Source organism: Lissotriton helveticus, chromosome 1_1 (assembly GCF_964261635.1).
Source record: "Lissotriton helveticus chromosome 1_1, aLisHel1.1, whole genome shotgun sequence".
Lineage (NCBI taxonomy): Eukaryota > Metazoa > Chordata > Amphibia > Caudata > Salamandridae > Lissotriton > Lissotriton helveticus.
Window position 1 is genome coordinate 1160011901 of NC_136057.1, and position 16374 is coordinate 1160028274.

Consider the following 16374-nt stretch of genomic DNA (forward strand, 5'->3'; position numbering starts at 1 on the left):
CTGGAGTTTAGCGGTGGTACCTGCGTAGAGGGTGTTTCCGTAGTCCAGTCGGCTCGTGACCAGGGCGTGGGTGACTGTTTTCCTAGTTTCGGAGGGGATCCAGCGAAATGTTTTTCTGAGCATGCGAAGAATGTTGAAGCAGGAAGAGGATACGGCGTTGACTTGTTTGTTCATTGAGAGTGAAGAGTCCAGAATGACGCCAAGGTTCCGTGCGTGGTCTGTCGGGATGGGTGCTTTTCCGAGGGCTTCTGGCCACCAGGAGTCGTCCCAAGCAGAGGGGGATGTGCCTAGGATGAGGACTTCTGTTTTGTCTGAGTTCAGTTTCAGACGGCTTTGTTTCATCCATTCGGCGACTTCTTTCATTCCTTTGTGCAGGTTAGCTTTGGCGGCGCCGGGGTCATTGGTGAGAGAAAGGATCAGTTGAGTGTCGTCCGCGTAAGAGATGATGTTGAGGTTGTGTTGGCGTGCGATGGCCGCGAGGGGGCTCATGTATACGTTGAAGAGGGTGGGACTGAGTGAGGATCCTTGAGGTACGCCGCAGATGACTTCAGAGGCCTCGGACTTGAATGGAGGAAGGCGGACTCTCTGGGTTCTACCGGTGAGGAACGAGGTGATCCATTCCAGTGCTTTTCCTTGGATTCCGATGTTATTGAGGCGTTGTAGAAGGGTGCTGTGGCAGACTGTATCGAATGCTGCAGAGAGGTCGAGGAGGATGAGGGCGACTGTGTCTCCATTGTCCAGTAGAGTTCGAATGTTGTCTGTTGCTGCGATGAGGGCGGTCTCAGTGCTGTGTTTTGCTCGGAAGCCAGATTGTGAGGGGTCGAGGGATTTGTTGGCTTCGAGGAAGGCGGCGAGCTGGTTGTTGACGGCTTTCTCGATGACTTTGGCCGGGAATGGAAGAAGCGAGATGGGGCGGTAATTTTTGAGTTCGGTGGGGTCCGCTGTTGGTTTTTTCAGAAGGGCGGTGAGTTCAGCGTGTTTCCAGTCTTCAGGGAAGGTAGCGGAGTTGAAGGAGCAGTTGATGACGTCTCGGAGGTGCGGTGCTATGACGGAGTCTGCTTTGTTGAAGATGTGGTGAGGACATGGGTCAGTGGGGGATCCTGAGTGGATGGAGTTCATCAGGCGGATGGTGTCCTCAGTGGAGATTGGCTTCCAGTCGTTAAGGGTGTTCACGGGGGGAGGATGGACAGCAGACGGTAGGGTGGGTTGGTTTCCGGGTTGGTTGTCAAAGCTGTTGTGGATGTCTGCAATCTTGTTGTGGAAAAAAGAGGCTAGGGAGTCGCAGAGGGTTTGAGAGGGGGTGATGTCGTTGGAGTTGGCCGAGGGATTGGAAAATTCCTTGACGATGTTGAAAAGTTCCTTGCTGTTGTGAGCGTTGTTGTCGAGTCGATCCTTGAATGCTGCTTTCTTGGCTTTTCGGATTAGTTGGTGGTGAGTGCGGGTGGCGTTTTTGAAGGCGTCCTTGGTGCTGGTGGTTGGGTCTTTTTTCCAGGCCTTTTCAAGGGAGCGGCAGAGTTTCTTGGACTTCTTGAGATCATCGTTGAACCATGAGGCCTTCTTGCTGCCAGGTTTGTTTTGATGTTTTTTCAGAGGTGCTAAGGTGTCAGCGGTGTTGGATAACCATAGGGTGAGATTAGCGGCGGCTTCGTTAGCGTTGGAGGAGGGGGCTGGGGTGTGTTGAAGGAGCGATGCGGAGATTTGGTCCGTGGTGATTTTGTTCCAGTTCCTTTTCAAGGTAGGTTGGAGGTGGATGCTGGGTTTTGGTTTGTTGTAGGTGAAGTGAACGCATCTGTGGTCAGTCCAGATGAGGTCCGTAGTGTGGCTGAAGGAGACATGGTTGCTGGAGGTGAAGATGGGGTCGAGTGTGTGACCTGCGATGTGGGTGGGGGAAGTGACCAGTTGTTTAAGTCCGAGGTTGGAGAGGTTGTCCACGAGGGTGGCGGTGTTGCGGTCGTTGATCTTATCGAAGTGAAAGTTGAGGTCTCCCAGAAGGATGTATTCTTTGGAGGGGAGCGCGTGTGGAGTGATGAAGTCCGTGATGTCTTCACTGAATTTTGCGCGGGGTCCTGGTGGCCTGTAAAGGAGGGTGCCTCTGAGTGTGGTCTTGGGGTCGATGTGGATCTGGAAGTGCAGGTGTTCGGAATTGGCGAGGTTGGCGTCAGAGCTGGTTGAGATGCGGATAGATTTCTTATGGACTATAGCGATTCCTCCTCCTGTGTGGCTGGTGCGGTCCTTGCGTGTGATCTTATATTCATCAGGGATGGCAATGGTGATGTCTGGTGCTGAGGAAGCATTCATCCATGTTTCCGTAAGGAAGGCGATGTCCGGAGAGATGGTGTCTAGTAGGTTCCATAGGTCGATGGCGTGCCTGTGGACTGATCGGGTGTTGAGAAGGATGCAATGTAGGTGGTTGGGGTCGGGTATCTGTGGTGAGGTTGTAGCGGAGATGTTGTCGGTGCCGATGAATTTGCAGGAGTAGCAAGAGAAAGGTCCATGGGTGTGTCCGGAAGCGGATTGGACGCAGTTGGGGGCGCGACCGGGGTTAAGGGCTAGGAGGGTGGCGGCATCGTAGGTAATGCGGGAGGGCTGGGGAGCGCGAGGGGCAGGGGGTCTGGCGCTGGGCGCGGTCCAGGCGCGGACGGGCGTAGACGGGCTTACCTTTGGCGCACCTTCGGCGTGGCCGAAGCGCGTGGCCGAAGCGCGTGGACGCTGCGCGTGGAGGCATTGGCCATAAATGGAAGGTGGAGGGGGCGGGGCGTGGGAGGGTCAGCAGCTGGGAGGCGGTAGCGGGGAGGAGGGGCAGGGAAAACAACAACAGCAAACAAGATGGAGGTCAGAGGGGAGGCGAGGCAGGGGCAGTAGGTCGCCAGCGAAAATTAATACAATAATGCACGTTGCTGCCAGGTGGGCCAATACAGTTAAATGCAGTGCAGGGCGGGCGGCGCTACAATCACATGCGCTGAGAGCTGTGAGATTATAAAAACACTGCGCAAATTGGTGAAATGCAGGCGAGCAGATTTTAAACACAGCGCAAATTAGTCTAATGCAGGCGATATCACTAAATTATAGAATGCAGGCGATACCGTGAAGTTGATTCAGCAGTGCGGAGATCTCCAGGAAGATAGCAGCAGTACAGGGAGAGGAGCAAGGAGGGAGCAACCGGTCAGGAGCGAGTCCGGGCGGTCACAGGGGCTGAAAGTACGAGGTAGGCTCTGTGAACGTGGGTGGGAGGGTCAGCAGCTGGGAGGCGGTAGCGGGGAGGAGGGGCAGGGAAAACAACAACAGCAAACAAGATGGAGGTCAGAGGGGAGGCGAGGCAGGGGCAGTAGGTCGCCAGCGAAAATTAATACAATAATGCACGTTGCTGCCAGGTGGGCCAATACAGTTAAATGCAGTGCAGGGCGGGCGGCGCTACAATCACATGCGCTGAGAGCTGTGAGATTATAAAAACACTGCGCAAATTGGTGAAATGCAGGCGAGCAGATTTTAAACACAGCGCAAATTAGTCTAATGCAGGCGATATCACTAAATTATAGAATGCAGGCGATACCGTGAAGTTGATTCAGCAGTGCGGAGATCTTCAGGAAGATAGCAGCAGTACAGGGAGAGGAGCAAGGAGGGAGCAACCGGTCAGGAGCGAGTAGACTAAATGACTTGCGCACTTGTGTAGGATCACACAATTCTTATTAAAGGTAAAAAGTCGGAATTAGAAGCTCTGTTTTCCCAGGATATATAAAGTTAGTCACTAGCCCACGTCAGAGCCAAACTAGAAATCAAAATCAGTCCTGCCAAAAATGTTCATATCAGTCACACACCACAGGAGACCATGAACATGACACCGAACATGAACATAAACATGAACATGGCACTGCTGGGTCATTATCATGGCAGCCCACCCTGCTCTGATAGCACCTGTTTGCATCCAGGTTACAGAAGAGTGGCAAAATTGCCAGTACTGGCCTCGTCCAAACCAGTTCCAACATTAATGTTATGTTATGTTATGTTATGTTATGCTACGGAGAGTTTCGTATAGCGCCCAGCTACTCCGTGGAGTGTCCCGGCGCTTAAAACCCTCCGCGGTACAGATGGGTGGGGAACAAACAAGAGCACCTGCTGAACAAAGAGCCAAGATTTAAGGTCCTTCCTAAATGCTAAAAGATTGCCTTTTATCCTGAGAGATAGAGGCAGAGTGTTCCACAACTGTGGTGCCAGACGCTTGAAGGACCGGCCACCACAAGATGTAGCTGCAACATATACGGTCTTAAACGTCCCTGCTACGTTCATTGCCAATGTAAAATGGCTGCCAAGAAGTCGGACTGCGTCCAAAGAAGAACAGCCAGGCCTGCGCTGGCACGTTGCGCAGCATTGTGGAGTAGAATGGAGACGCAACCTGTTAATTCAGGGACATTTTAAGGATTTCGGGGGCCCTGGACCAAAAGTATTTTGGGGGACCCTGTTCAGAACAGGTTTTAATTTATGATCTTATTTCAGCTCTTTCTCTTTGGTCAGGTCACTGAGAGTGCACAAGCGCACTGGTCCAAACACAAATTGCGTTTACATGTCATTTTCAGGGATAGTGAGGTGTGTTTTCAATATTGTAACGCAGCAGCTGTGCACCAATATTACCACAAATAATCTCTGTTACACCCTCCCATTTCTCACGTGAGGTCTTTTTTTGATATAAAAGCAACATTTGGATATGCATTAAACTAACACGAAAATTCTCTGCAAAATGTCTGCACTGGACTCTCTCACTCATCACTCACAGAAAAATTCATTTAAAGGAAAACAGTATTTAAAACAATCTGTTAAAGAAATATTCAAGGTCATCAGGGCAAGACTGCAGAACAGAGCTAGCTCCATCAGGGGGTCCGCTGAAAGCCTGGGGCCCTGAGCCAGGGCCCACTTTTCCCACTCATTAAAACGACTCGGCGTCAATAAACGACATAGTGCCTCATCGCCTCTGCAAAACTGATTCCCACCACACACACTGAGCCACACCCTCGCCATCTGCCTTGCTGATTCCTAAATCGACCTTTAATTAACACTGGCGCCTCACAACTGCCATGATGTTGGTAAGTACAAAGTGAGCAGGACGAGACACCCCAAGCAGTGTGTTTGTTTTTCGCCTAATTTCAGAAACGTTTTAATGCACAGAGATTTCCGTCAGTGTTCTTTAAAATTCCTACGCGTTTCAGGGAGCATCGAAACCACTTAACTATCTCATATATCACATCCCATTCTATTGCGTCTCCGTCAGGAGTGCGTTTCTATGTGTTCCTTCAACCGCAGGCATTCATGCGTGCCGTCTGCAATGGGATTTATCTGCCAGATGTGAGCAGAAGGCCGCCCTTTCTTCCCTCCCTGTGCCTTCGCTTCCTCTCCACACTGTCGGGAGCAAGTCACTCCTTGATTGTCCTCGGCAGGCTTCCTTCCCTGCTGTGAGTAGGGGTCACTCACGCGCCACTCTGCCGCGCGGGTGTCTGAAAGTCGCGTCCCTGCAACTATAGCAGCTTTCGTCCTGCTTATGGATTTTGTTCCGTTTGCAGGAGTTTCAGGTTTATTTTTGTTTGTTTATTTATTTATTGGTTTCATATAATAACACATGCTGTTGGCTAGTTCTGCGGAGTGAGCTGCTTTCATAGCGCAAATTTCCCATAGACAGGCAAACACACCTAATAAACTAGATCAGTGGACTTCAAGATTTTTAATGCAGCACCCCACCAGAGTAAAAAAAAAACATATGTCCTACCCTTCAACATTTTAAACTGGCAATGTTTAAATATGTCTAGACTTATTTAAACGTTGCCGTTAAGTTCTGTTACAGTTTTAAAATTGCAAATACATGATTGCAAAACATACTGCTCTGGTCAGGCAGGCAGGCCTTTCTAACATGTGAAAGTATCCACAGCGTGATTATTAGAAAAGGGGGTGGCGGTTTGAAGTATATTTTGAGTCCCTTCCCTTGTGACGCCTTATCCCAGGCAGCATATAAACGATAAAAGATGTTAGTGATGGCCCATTACAGAGCACCTTACAGCCGCTCTAATTTTCTGCTGAAAATAAAGTATTCTGATCGGTACAATCCTTCTTTTGGCTAGATCCTTGCGTTCCTCCCTCTGGATCACTTGAGCCCCCCCCCCCCATTCCCCAGGGAATCCCCCACCCCAGTTTGAAGACCCCTGCAATAGATAAATGCATGCAATGAAAACCACAATCAAATAGCTGAGATCACCTCAGTTTTGTTTGGAGAACACTATGTTGTAGGTTTATTTGGTAAGGTAAAGTGTTAATTTACAGGCAATCCATGGGCAGCTAGAGATGATATGACCTAAGCTGACTGCCCGATTGATTAGCTAACAAGCGCTAGGAATACACAACATATGGTGCTGAACCTTTGGGACTTGTCCACGTTTGAACCCCATTGTCCAGGAAAATGAACTCATGCTCAGAGGTGGCACGTGACCAGGCAAGCCTCCAGTTGTTCAGGTTTACAACTGCCATTGGAAATAATGGGGTAGCATCACTTTCCCCGCAGGGCCATGCCGAAAGGACTCTCAAGGTTATGGCATAAAGCCCAGCTTTGGGCTCTTTCATGTGGTTGCTTCCGCACCAAAATCATTTGAATTACCCAGTAACTTGGCAGTTCGGGCTGGACTGTTCCCATGAGGCACAGGGTCAGACTGATTTGCATATGGCCATGTCTGAACTGGGGTGGCAAAGTGGGCTAAAGAACGGTGATGGATTAAACCCAGATCAGTTGACTGGGGGTGAGTCCTTGTATTGTCAACGCTCCGTCCATCACCACCTTTGGTTTCGCTTTGTTCGCCATAAGTTGGCAGGGTATGCTCAGACATGAGTCCCTTGCTCACTTTGCCACTGGATTCAAGCAAGCCGGGCTGAAGACGGCTTTAATGCCAGAAACCGGTCCTCGGAAGCTTGTTTCCAGGCCAGAGAAAGCATGGCTTGGCAGTTCGGGCTGGACTGTTCCCATGAGGCACAGGGTCAGACTGATTTGCATATTGCCATGTCTGAACTGGGGTGGCAGAGTGGGCTAAAGAACGGTGATGGATTAAACCCAGATCAGTCGACTGGGGGTGAGTGCTTGTATTGTCAACGCTCTGTCCATCACCACCTTTGGTTTTGCAATTACCCGGTAACTACACCTGCACTGCGGAACAATAGAATGGAATCATCACAACATTTACATTGCATCAGTCTCCACAAACGTGGATAAGGGCAAGTGGTAGGGTTTGTTTCACTGCACAGCAATTCACAAGGAGGACCCCAACCATTGGGTTGCATATAAAGGTTCCCCGTCTATCCCGGGAAGTGACATTTCCTGAATGAAACATTTGTGCACCTCCCCAGACTGTGACAAGCAACCCTCCACCTCAAAAGGGGGTGGGTTCATAGCAGGGGGAGAAGAGTGTGCTAACTGGGAAACAACCGTTACAACGCATGCATTACAATACATGCTTTTACCGCATGATATTACAACAAAAAATGGCTTGCTGTAGGGGGTATAAGGTGTTGGATTTAACTCCAACTCCTTCCTTACTGTTGCACAGACTGGAGTTGGAATAGTATATTATACTATTCCAAACTCCAGTGCACCCCGACAGCAAGTTGGGGTAAAAAATTCCGTTGTAACGGCATGCGGGGTAAAAGCATGCATTGTACTGTCGTACAACCATGCTAACTGGCAAAATAATGCAGTGCTAAGCTGCTGCCTGCCTATGTTCTTCCCCTACAGGCAAGAGAGGCAGCCTCATTACACGAGTGTTAGAAATGGGGTCTCTAGTTGGCAGAGGTATGTACCTTAGTCCAAGAAGGGACCCCTGCTTCTAGTCAGGGGGTATACACACTTTAGATAACCCCTGCTCACCCACTTAGTAGCTTGGCACAAGCAGACAGGATTATCCCAAAGGCAATGCTTAAAGTATTTGTACTTAAAAAACACAGTAATACAGAGAAAAGACCACAAATGGGCACCATACCAGTTTAGAAAAATAAAATATCTTTATCTAAACCAAACAAGACCAAGTGGACATAAATCCAACATACATAGACCAAAATAGCACTTAAAAACAGTTACTTGCAGAAATAGCACTCGTAGAAACAAATAGCTCCACCTGGGGCTATGACGTCAGGACAGGCATAAATCCAAAGCAGAGTAGAGGGCGCTAGAGGGCGCACACGCAGAATGGCCGCCACTGTGTGAGGCTCCTGCAACCTGGAAAAAGATCCTGTAATTATCCTTATCAGCGGGATCGCGGCGTGGCAGAAATGATTCCTAATTACTAATAACCTCATTCCCCAGCCTCGCTGCAACTTTGAGCAAGATCCGACACTGCCAGCCGGAGATCGAAAGGTTGAAAGTTTTCCCTGGGGAGAGGCTGGAGCTGCAGGGGTTAAAAAGAGCGGCGACTGCCGGCAGGAAAGCCCGAGGCTCGCCACGAGGAGGGCAGGCCCACGAAACCGGAGGAGTGACCTGGCGTGGCTTAACCGGAAACTCACTGGCACGGTGAGAGCGATAGTATCCCCCTGCATGGCGTAAGAAGCGGCACATTTACACGGAGAGCAAATAACGCGATTTAGGACCAGCAAGGACGATTCCTGTGCCATGTACACTAGCGCTGGCCGGTGACTTGTGCAACTGCTGCTCTGAGTACGACATTCGATATAGTGTGCTGAAGCGCTGCCCAGCTGAGAGGTGAAGGGCTTACAACCCCGAGTAGCGCTACGCCACTACACCTATTTACAACGCGGCGCAATGCCTGTCTATGGTGATTGACTCCCACTGCATCGGATGGATCTATAACAACTGCGACTTGGCAGTATGTGATCTGGGAAACGGCAGCACTCGCGGATAGCCTTGAGGCTTGGTAGAGAGGGAACATTAATACGCCAAAAAACACCGCGGCTGCCGAGAAGTGAAATGAAGGGAACTTCGAACTGGGGTCCTGACCGGCGCTGACCTGATAGCACCTCTCAGAGCTACTACTTTGTACCTTTCCAACTCTCCATTGCTGATTGTGACGTGTTGAAGGCTGAACACCGCCTAGGCGCCTACATTACAAGAAACGCTGATGAAAGGTGGAAGAGTGCAGAGGGCTAATCTTGATCCAAGTGGACGGATACCAACTGGACTTTTGAGAACAGGACCAATCAAGTGTGGTACAATCACGAGCCCTGCAAGAAGTGCCACTATGAGAAAGCAAGACTTTGAAACTGCGAAAAAAAATGCGAAAACTAATCCTACAGATGCTGACACGTGCAACGCAGACATGGCAGGAAGTAGCGCAGCATCCACAGATTTGGATATGCAGCAGATTTTGCAAGAAATAAGGCAAGGGTTCGCCACAGTAGTCGATAAGGTCGACAGAATGTCCTCCAGAATGGACGCCATCGTCCATAAAGTAGACCAGAATGAAGAACGGATCGCAGAAACCGAGAGGCGAATATCTGACAACGATGACACTACCGCTGGCCACACGACACCGTTAGCACGGATGGATAACTTGCTGTGAGTGATTGCTGCGAAAAACGAGGAATTGGAGGCCCGTAGTAAACGTAATAACATCCGCGTAACGGGTGTTCCAGAATCCACAGACACGGGGCGGATGGAGGTCTATATAGAAAAACTGCTCCTGACATCCATTGGCTCTGAGGCCTTCTCCACACAATTCATCGTTGAGCGCGCGCATCGGTCTCTGGGCCCTGTACCAATGCCAGGGAACCCACCGAGACCCATCATTGCGCGATTATTAAATTATCGAGACCGTGATGTCGCCCTGCGGGCAGCGCTTACTACACAGAATCTGTCATATAATGGAGTTTCCTTCTCGATCTTCCCGGACTTCACTCCACTGGTACAGGAAGATAGACGTAAATTTCTTGAAGTTAAAAAGAAACTACGAGCAGCTCAGATTGATTACACGCTACTGTACCCGGCAAGACTCCGGGTGACGCACCAAGGGAAACAGCGCTTCTTTACTAATCCGCAGCATGTAGAGGACTATGTACGGACACTGAAAAAGGCGCAGGGGAATATGAAAGGTTGTGTTCTGGTTACGGGATGTGGTAGGGGGAGGGCAGAATTTTCTGGCAAGTTGGGGTTGCTCCAGTGGGTGGGGGGGAGGGGGATCGAACGTAAATTGAGGTATAGGCATAGATCTTGTTTGCACATGTTACGTGATGAGGGTGAGGGAGGGCGGGGAAGGGAAGAGCAGGAGTTCGACGGTTCTAGAACATTGCACCTAGGAAACACACACACAAGCACAGTCCATTGCAGCAGGGTTGCTGAGATATATCAGTTGTGGCGCACTATGGATTACTCTCCGTCAGTGGCCTGCAGACATTCGATGAGCTGGGTTGATGGCTGGCTCCGGAGTTGCCTGAGAAATAAACACTGGTACAGTACAGACATACATCATCCATGGCAGTAGGAGGTCTGAACATTATCACTTGGAATGTGCGGAGACTAGGAGACCCCCGCAAAAGGCGGCAGGTATTATCATATTTCGACAGACATAGCATAAATATTGCTTTCTTACAAGAGACGCATTTTAATCCCCAGACCGATAATCCCTTTGCCAATAGATGGGTGGAACACGCAATCTTTTCCTCAGACTCGACATATGCAAGGGGCACTGTGATACTGATCAAAAAAGGTACACCATTTGCATGGGCAGGGAACAGGAAAGATGCAGACGGACGTTATTGTATGATGTGGGGGCGGTTGGGGCAGATCTCAGTTACTCTTCTGTGCTGTTATGGCCCAAATATTGATGATCCCCGATTTTTCACTAAACTATGGGCCGCAATAATGGACTCAGGACCTGATTATATCATATGGGGCGGGGACTTCAACATATCACATCACCCAACAGTAGATAGGTCACACCCTGCCCCCCACCATTACACCAAAGCACGCGCAGAACTACACCAGACCCTAGAGGAATACAGCCTGATAGATGCATGGCGACACGTTCACCCTAGTAAACTAGAAGGTACACATTTCACTGCCCATGCAGCGTCATGGGCACGTCTGGATTATATAGTTCTATCGGCGAAACTTGGTCCAGTGATATCTGATGTGAAGACCCTGGCCCGGACCTACTCGGACCATGACCCAGTGAGGCTTACCCTCAACGCAGAGGACATGAAACCCCCGTGCTACCACTGGCGCTTACAACCTATTGCTCTCCTCGATGCAGTCTTTCAGGAAGAGCTAAGAGATGAGGTTTTAGAGTTCTTTGAGCGGAATAAAGGCTCTGTTGAGACTGTGGAAACTATCTGGGACACTTTTAAAGTCACCTTGAGGGGGATTTGCATTGCAAAGGGCTCCGGAGTACTTCGGAGCATTCTTACCACTCTGAATAAGCTTGAAACTGAACTCAGGGTGCTTGAAGGGGAGCTAGCAGCACGCCCAGACGGCTCCATCCAGACTCAGATTAGGGAAAAGCTCACTGAATACACTGAAGTAGCTTGTAGGGAGGCCAAATTTACAGGCCGATACTGGACGGCACGCCGATATTGTGAGGGGGAGAGACCTGGAAAAGCACTGACTGCCACACTCAAAATGTCACGGCAAACAAATGTGATACTGGAGATAGCGGGATTAGATGGGATGGTGTACAACGATACAGCTAATATATTGAATGCTTTTGTCGCACGCTATGCAACACTCTACACTTCCACAAGACATGGCAAACTGAATTTACAAGAATACCTAGAGGATGTATCCCTAGGGTGGTTGAGCGATGCGCAGCGACAATTTTTAGATGCCCCATTTGAACTAGACGAGGTGCGCGATGCCATCATGCACATGCAATCGGGCAAAGCCACTGGATTAGACGGGATACCGATGGAATTTTAGAAAATTTATATTGATTTCATGGCCCCAATTCTCCGAGAAGTTTATGAAGTATATGAAGATGCATTGAAAGTGGGCCACCTTCCCCCCTCCATGAGAGTTGCCCTCATCACATCACTGCTAAAGCCGGGGAAACCACCACAGAGCTGTGACTCATATAGACCTCTATCACTGCTGAATTGTGATGTTGAAATCCTCGCTAAACTTATAGCCACGCGCCTTAATCCCCTTATGACCAACCTGATCCTACCCGATCAATCGGGCTTTGTCCCTGGCAGAGCGACGTCTCACAATTTAAGAACGTTCTTCACTGTTTTGAATAACTTCTCTGAGGACTTAGCTATGGCAGCTGTATGTTTAGATGCCACTAAAGCATTCGATTCTTTAGAATGGGATTACGCATTTGAAGTGATGAAAGGTATGGGATTCCCCCCAATCTTCCTCTCCTGGATTAAGCTACTATATGAATCACCTACAGCCAAAGTAATAATCAACGGTAAAACGTCCCAAGACATCCCCATCACACGAGGAACGAGACAGGGGTGCCCACTGTCACCCCTACTTTTTGCGCTGGCAGTGGAGCCCCTTGCTGCAAAACTGCGACAACACCATAAAGACAAAGCGCTGCAATGCAATATGAGACAAATCCTGATATCGCTATATGCAGATGATATTACTCTGTATATCCGTGACTTGAATCCCATCCTTAGGGAATTCATACGGTTTGGCATACTGTCAGGAATACACATTAACTGGAGTAAATCGTGCCTGTTTGCCCTTACTGCTGCGACAACTAAGTTCACTATGGATTACCCTATCACTTGGTGTGATGATGAGTTCAAGTATTTGGGGATCCGCATATCAAAAGACAGGGACGAACTAATGTGAGTCAACTATGGAGTAACTATAGACTGGATCTCGGATAACATTACACGGTGGATTGCACTCCCTTTGTCAATGGCAGGTAGGGCTTCATTAATAAAAATGATTATATTACCACAGCTACTTTATTTATTCCAAAACATCCCCTTTCACCCCGGGAGATACTTCTTCCAGAGGCTGAATTGGTATGGGGCGGTAAGAATCCACGGCTTAAATGGGAAGTTCTCACCAGGCCATTCATACAGGGAGGCTTCGGAATACCCGATCTTGAATTATATTACAATAGCGCTCAGGCAAACTTCGCCTATTTCTGGGTACATAAGCCGCGGTATATGCCTCAGGTGGCAGCAGAGCACTGGCTGGCCCTCCCAGTATCTATTTAGGGAGCGTTATACACGCCGTCCCATGGACAAGATAAGACACCGACAACAGTGATGAGCACGGTCAGCACCTGGGCCCATATGAGCACATCTGAGGGCAGGTTTTGAAGGGGGTAATGAGTGTGTTTAGCATCAATTCTTAATGTCCTTAGGCTCAATCCTTGCTTATATAGTCAGAGTCAGAAGTCCATATTGTGTAGAAAAGTTGCTCTTTATTAATTTAGATAAAAACATGAACAGCCGACACGTGTTTCGCCCCTATGGCGATTTGCGCCAGGGCTTTTTCAAGGCTATTTACAATATAGTTTGTTCTTTACAATTCTTCATCTTTTGTGCTAGTTTCCAAAACAGAATCTGGTTTTTCAAAATGTGAATTTGAGAGGGTACAATCCCTAAAGTGCGTCCTCGGCGGCCTGCTGGATAGTCCTTCCGCTTCCCATCTGAGGGCAGGGGGAAGGTGCAGCCTACCGAGCCAGGATAAAGATTATTGTGGCCTAGGAGACCCCAAAAACCCAAACCGACGTAAAAGCTATTGTGGGCCTCACTGAGTATTACAGGAGGTTTGTCAAGGTAGATTGCACCATTGTTTGCCCTTATCAGAGTGGGCTTACCAAAGGCATTTGACTCCTGAAGCAGGCCATGTTAACAGGTCCTATGCTCAGGGCCCCTAACTTCTCCCAGGAGTTTATTATTCAAAAATATGCCTCAAAACATGGCATTGGGGCAATGTTCCTACAGCTAAATGAAGAGGACCTAGACATACCTGTAGGCTCCATCTCCAGAAGGTTACTCCACAGGGAACAATGGTGGAGTGCTATAGAAAGGGAAGCCTTTGCTGTGGTCTGGGCACTGAAGAAGTTGAGGCCATACCTGTTTGGTGCTCACTTCCAGATTCAGGCTGACCACAGGCCCCTCATGTGGTTCATGCAAATGAGGGGTGAGAATCCAAAATTGTTGAGGTGGTTTATTTCCCCACAGGGTATGGACTTCAGAGTGGAACACAGACCAGGGAAAGACCATGCCAGTGCTGATGGGGTATCCAGGTGTTTCCGCCTCTGTGATGAAAACTTCCCAGAAGTAGGGTGGATCTCCCCACTTTCAGCTGGCAGTGACACGTATTAGACCTGCCTCCTTATGGTAGTCTTCACCCAAACCTTTTGCCTCCTTAACTCCTCTTTTTGCCATACCTTTTTGTTGGTTTTAGGACTCTAAGCACTTTACAACTGCTGAACAGAGCTAAACTGCACATGCTTTTCCCATCAACAAGGTAACATTGGGGTATACACAATTGGCATATTCAGATTACTTGTAAGTCCCTTGTAAAGTGGTGTACCACATACTCAGGGCCTTAACCTAAAAGCTGTTAGATACGCCGTTCATACACTCACCACTCCTCCCACTGTCGTTCCATCCAGATATGCCCCTGTTACAAAGAGGCTGTATTCCACAAGTTAGCTGAACGTGCCCACATAAAGACATAGGGTGATCTATATCACGAAGGGACATTCCGCACACTCGACCAGTTCTTCCTTGATGTACAGAGAACACCACATGACACCTTTTTATATTTCCGCCTTCGCCAGGGTCAATCACACCTGACTTTCCTACTGAGCCCCAAATTTTTGCACCACTGCAGAAGATCCTCCAAGACGACACAGCCAAAAAACTGGTATCAACGATCTATAAATCTGTTCATTCATTGAGGGAGCGGCCGGCACCGGCTGCCAGAGTGAAATGGTACCAGGAATTGGGTCTGAGCCTGACGGATAGACAGTGGGACTTTTGCATGCAGCAGACTGAAAGGATATCGTCAAGTAGTAGACTTAGAATAATTCACTATAAATTCATACATAGATTATACTACACGCCAGTTTGCATGCACAGATTTCGTTTAAGAGAATCCGACGACTGTGATAGATGCCATGCTCCTGAGGCTGACTTCTTGCATGTGGCGTGGGCCTGTGAAGAAGTGTCTGCATACTGGCGACAGGTGTTTACGGCCCTGTCTAAAATGACACATATCAATATAGAACCATCTACGACCCTTGCGCTACTAGGGTATGTGGAGCCGATACAAGCATCGTATCGCAAATTTGTAGCTCCGGCACTGCTCATGGCTAAGAGGAGAGTTGCATGTAGGTGGGGCAGAGGGAGAGCACCCAAATTTAAGGAATGGATAACTGATCTTACTTATTGTCAAGAACAAATCATGACGTACTCTGAGTTATTGCCAGTGTCATCCAGGCCATCTGACATATGGGCCCCTTTGAAATGTTATTTGTTAGACCAAGCTCAGGTTGAGACCTAAGGAAGATTATTGGCATTACATATAAGAATGTTACTTGGGGGGTTAACACCACTCTCAATTGCAAGAATAAAAGAGGAACGGGTGCCAGTAATTAGAGGCCAGGATCGATCTGAATAATTGTATTGCGTTATCGCAAGGATATGCTCCTCTATATTAAGCATAATAATATTTCAGATGTCTGTATAGGAATGTATCACTTGCGATGATGGACAGAGCGAGTGCTTTAATCGTACTCAACTGGGAATGACTGCGGTTGCCGCATATGTTCAACATATCCTATGTACACGTAAATGGCGCTACTGGGCTCAATGGACGCTGAATGGTCGCCCTGCAACATGTCTCTATGGGCTTATGTGCCTCATGTCTGAACCCACATGCTGTGAATTGTATCATCTGTTATTTTTCTGCTGTGCTTTTCGTTGATAATGGTGCACTTTCTAAGTCTGTATTATTAATGAAAAATGCAAAAATAAAGTTTAAAATAAATACATCCAAAGCAGAGTACTAATGCGAGGTGCAGGTGTCGAGAACAGAGTCACACGGACCCCCAAATAACAGTACCTTGGAAAATAAAGTCTATGGCGATACACAGTGTCGTGGAGGTGAGGCGTCTGTGCTGAGGTTGAGGCCAGTTCCTGCTTGCCACAGGGGGGCAAGGCATTGTGTCCGTGAGAATGCGATGTGTCGAGTCCAGGACAGGGGAAGAGAGTGGCGGGGTGAGGTATCGGTTCAAGTGAGGCGATGCAAAGTGGAAGAGTTTGTGAAGTAGCCCTCATCGGTTATCGGGTCCATGATAACGGGATTCAGGCGCTGACAGTGACAGTGTTAGTGTGAGAGCTGTTGTCAGGGAGTCCGAGAACTGCAGGCATCGAATGGTATCGGAACTGTGGTGCAGGCGGGGCAGTGCATTGTGCACTACCCGA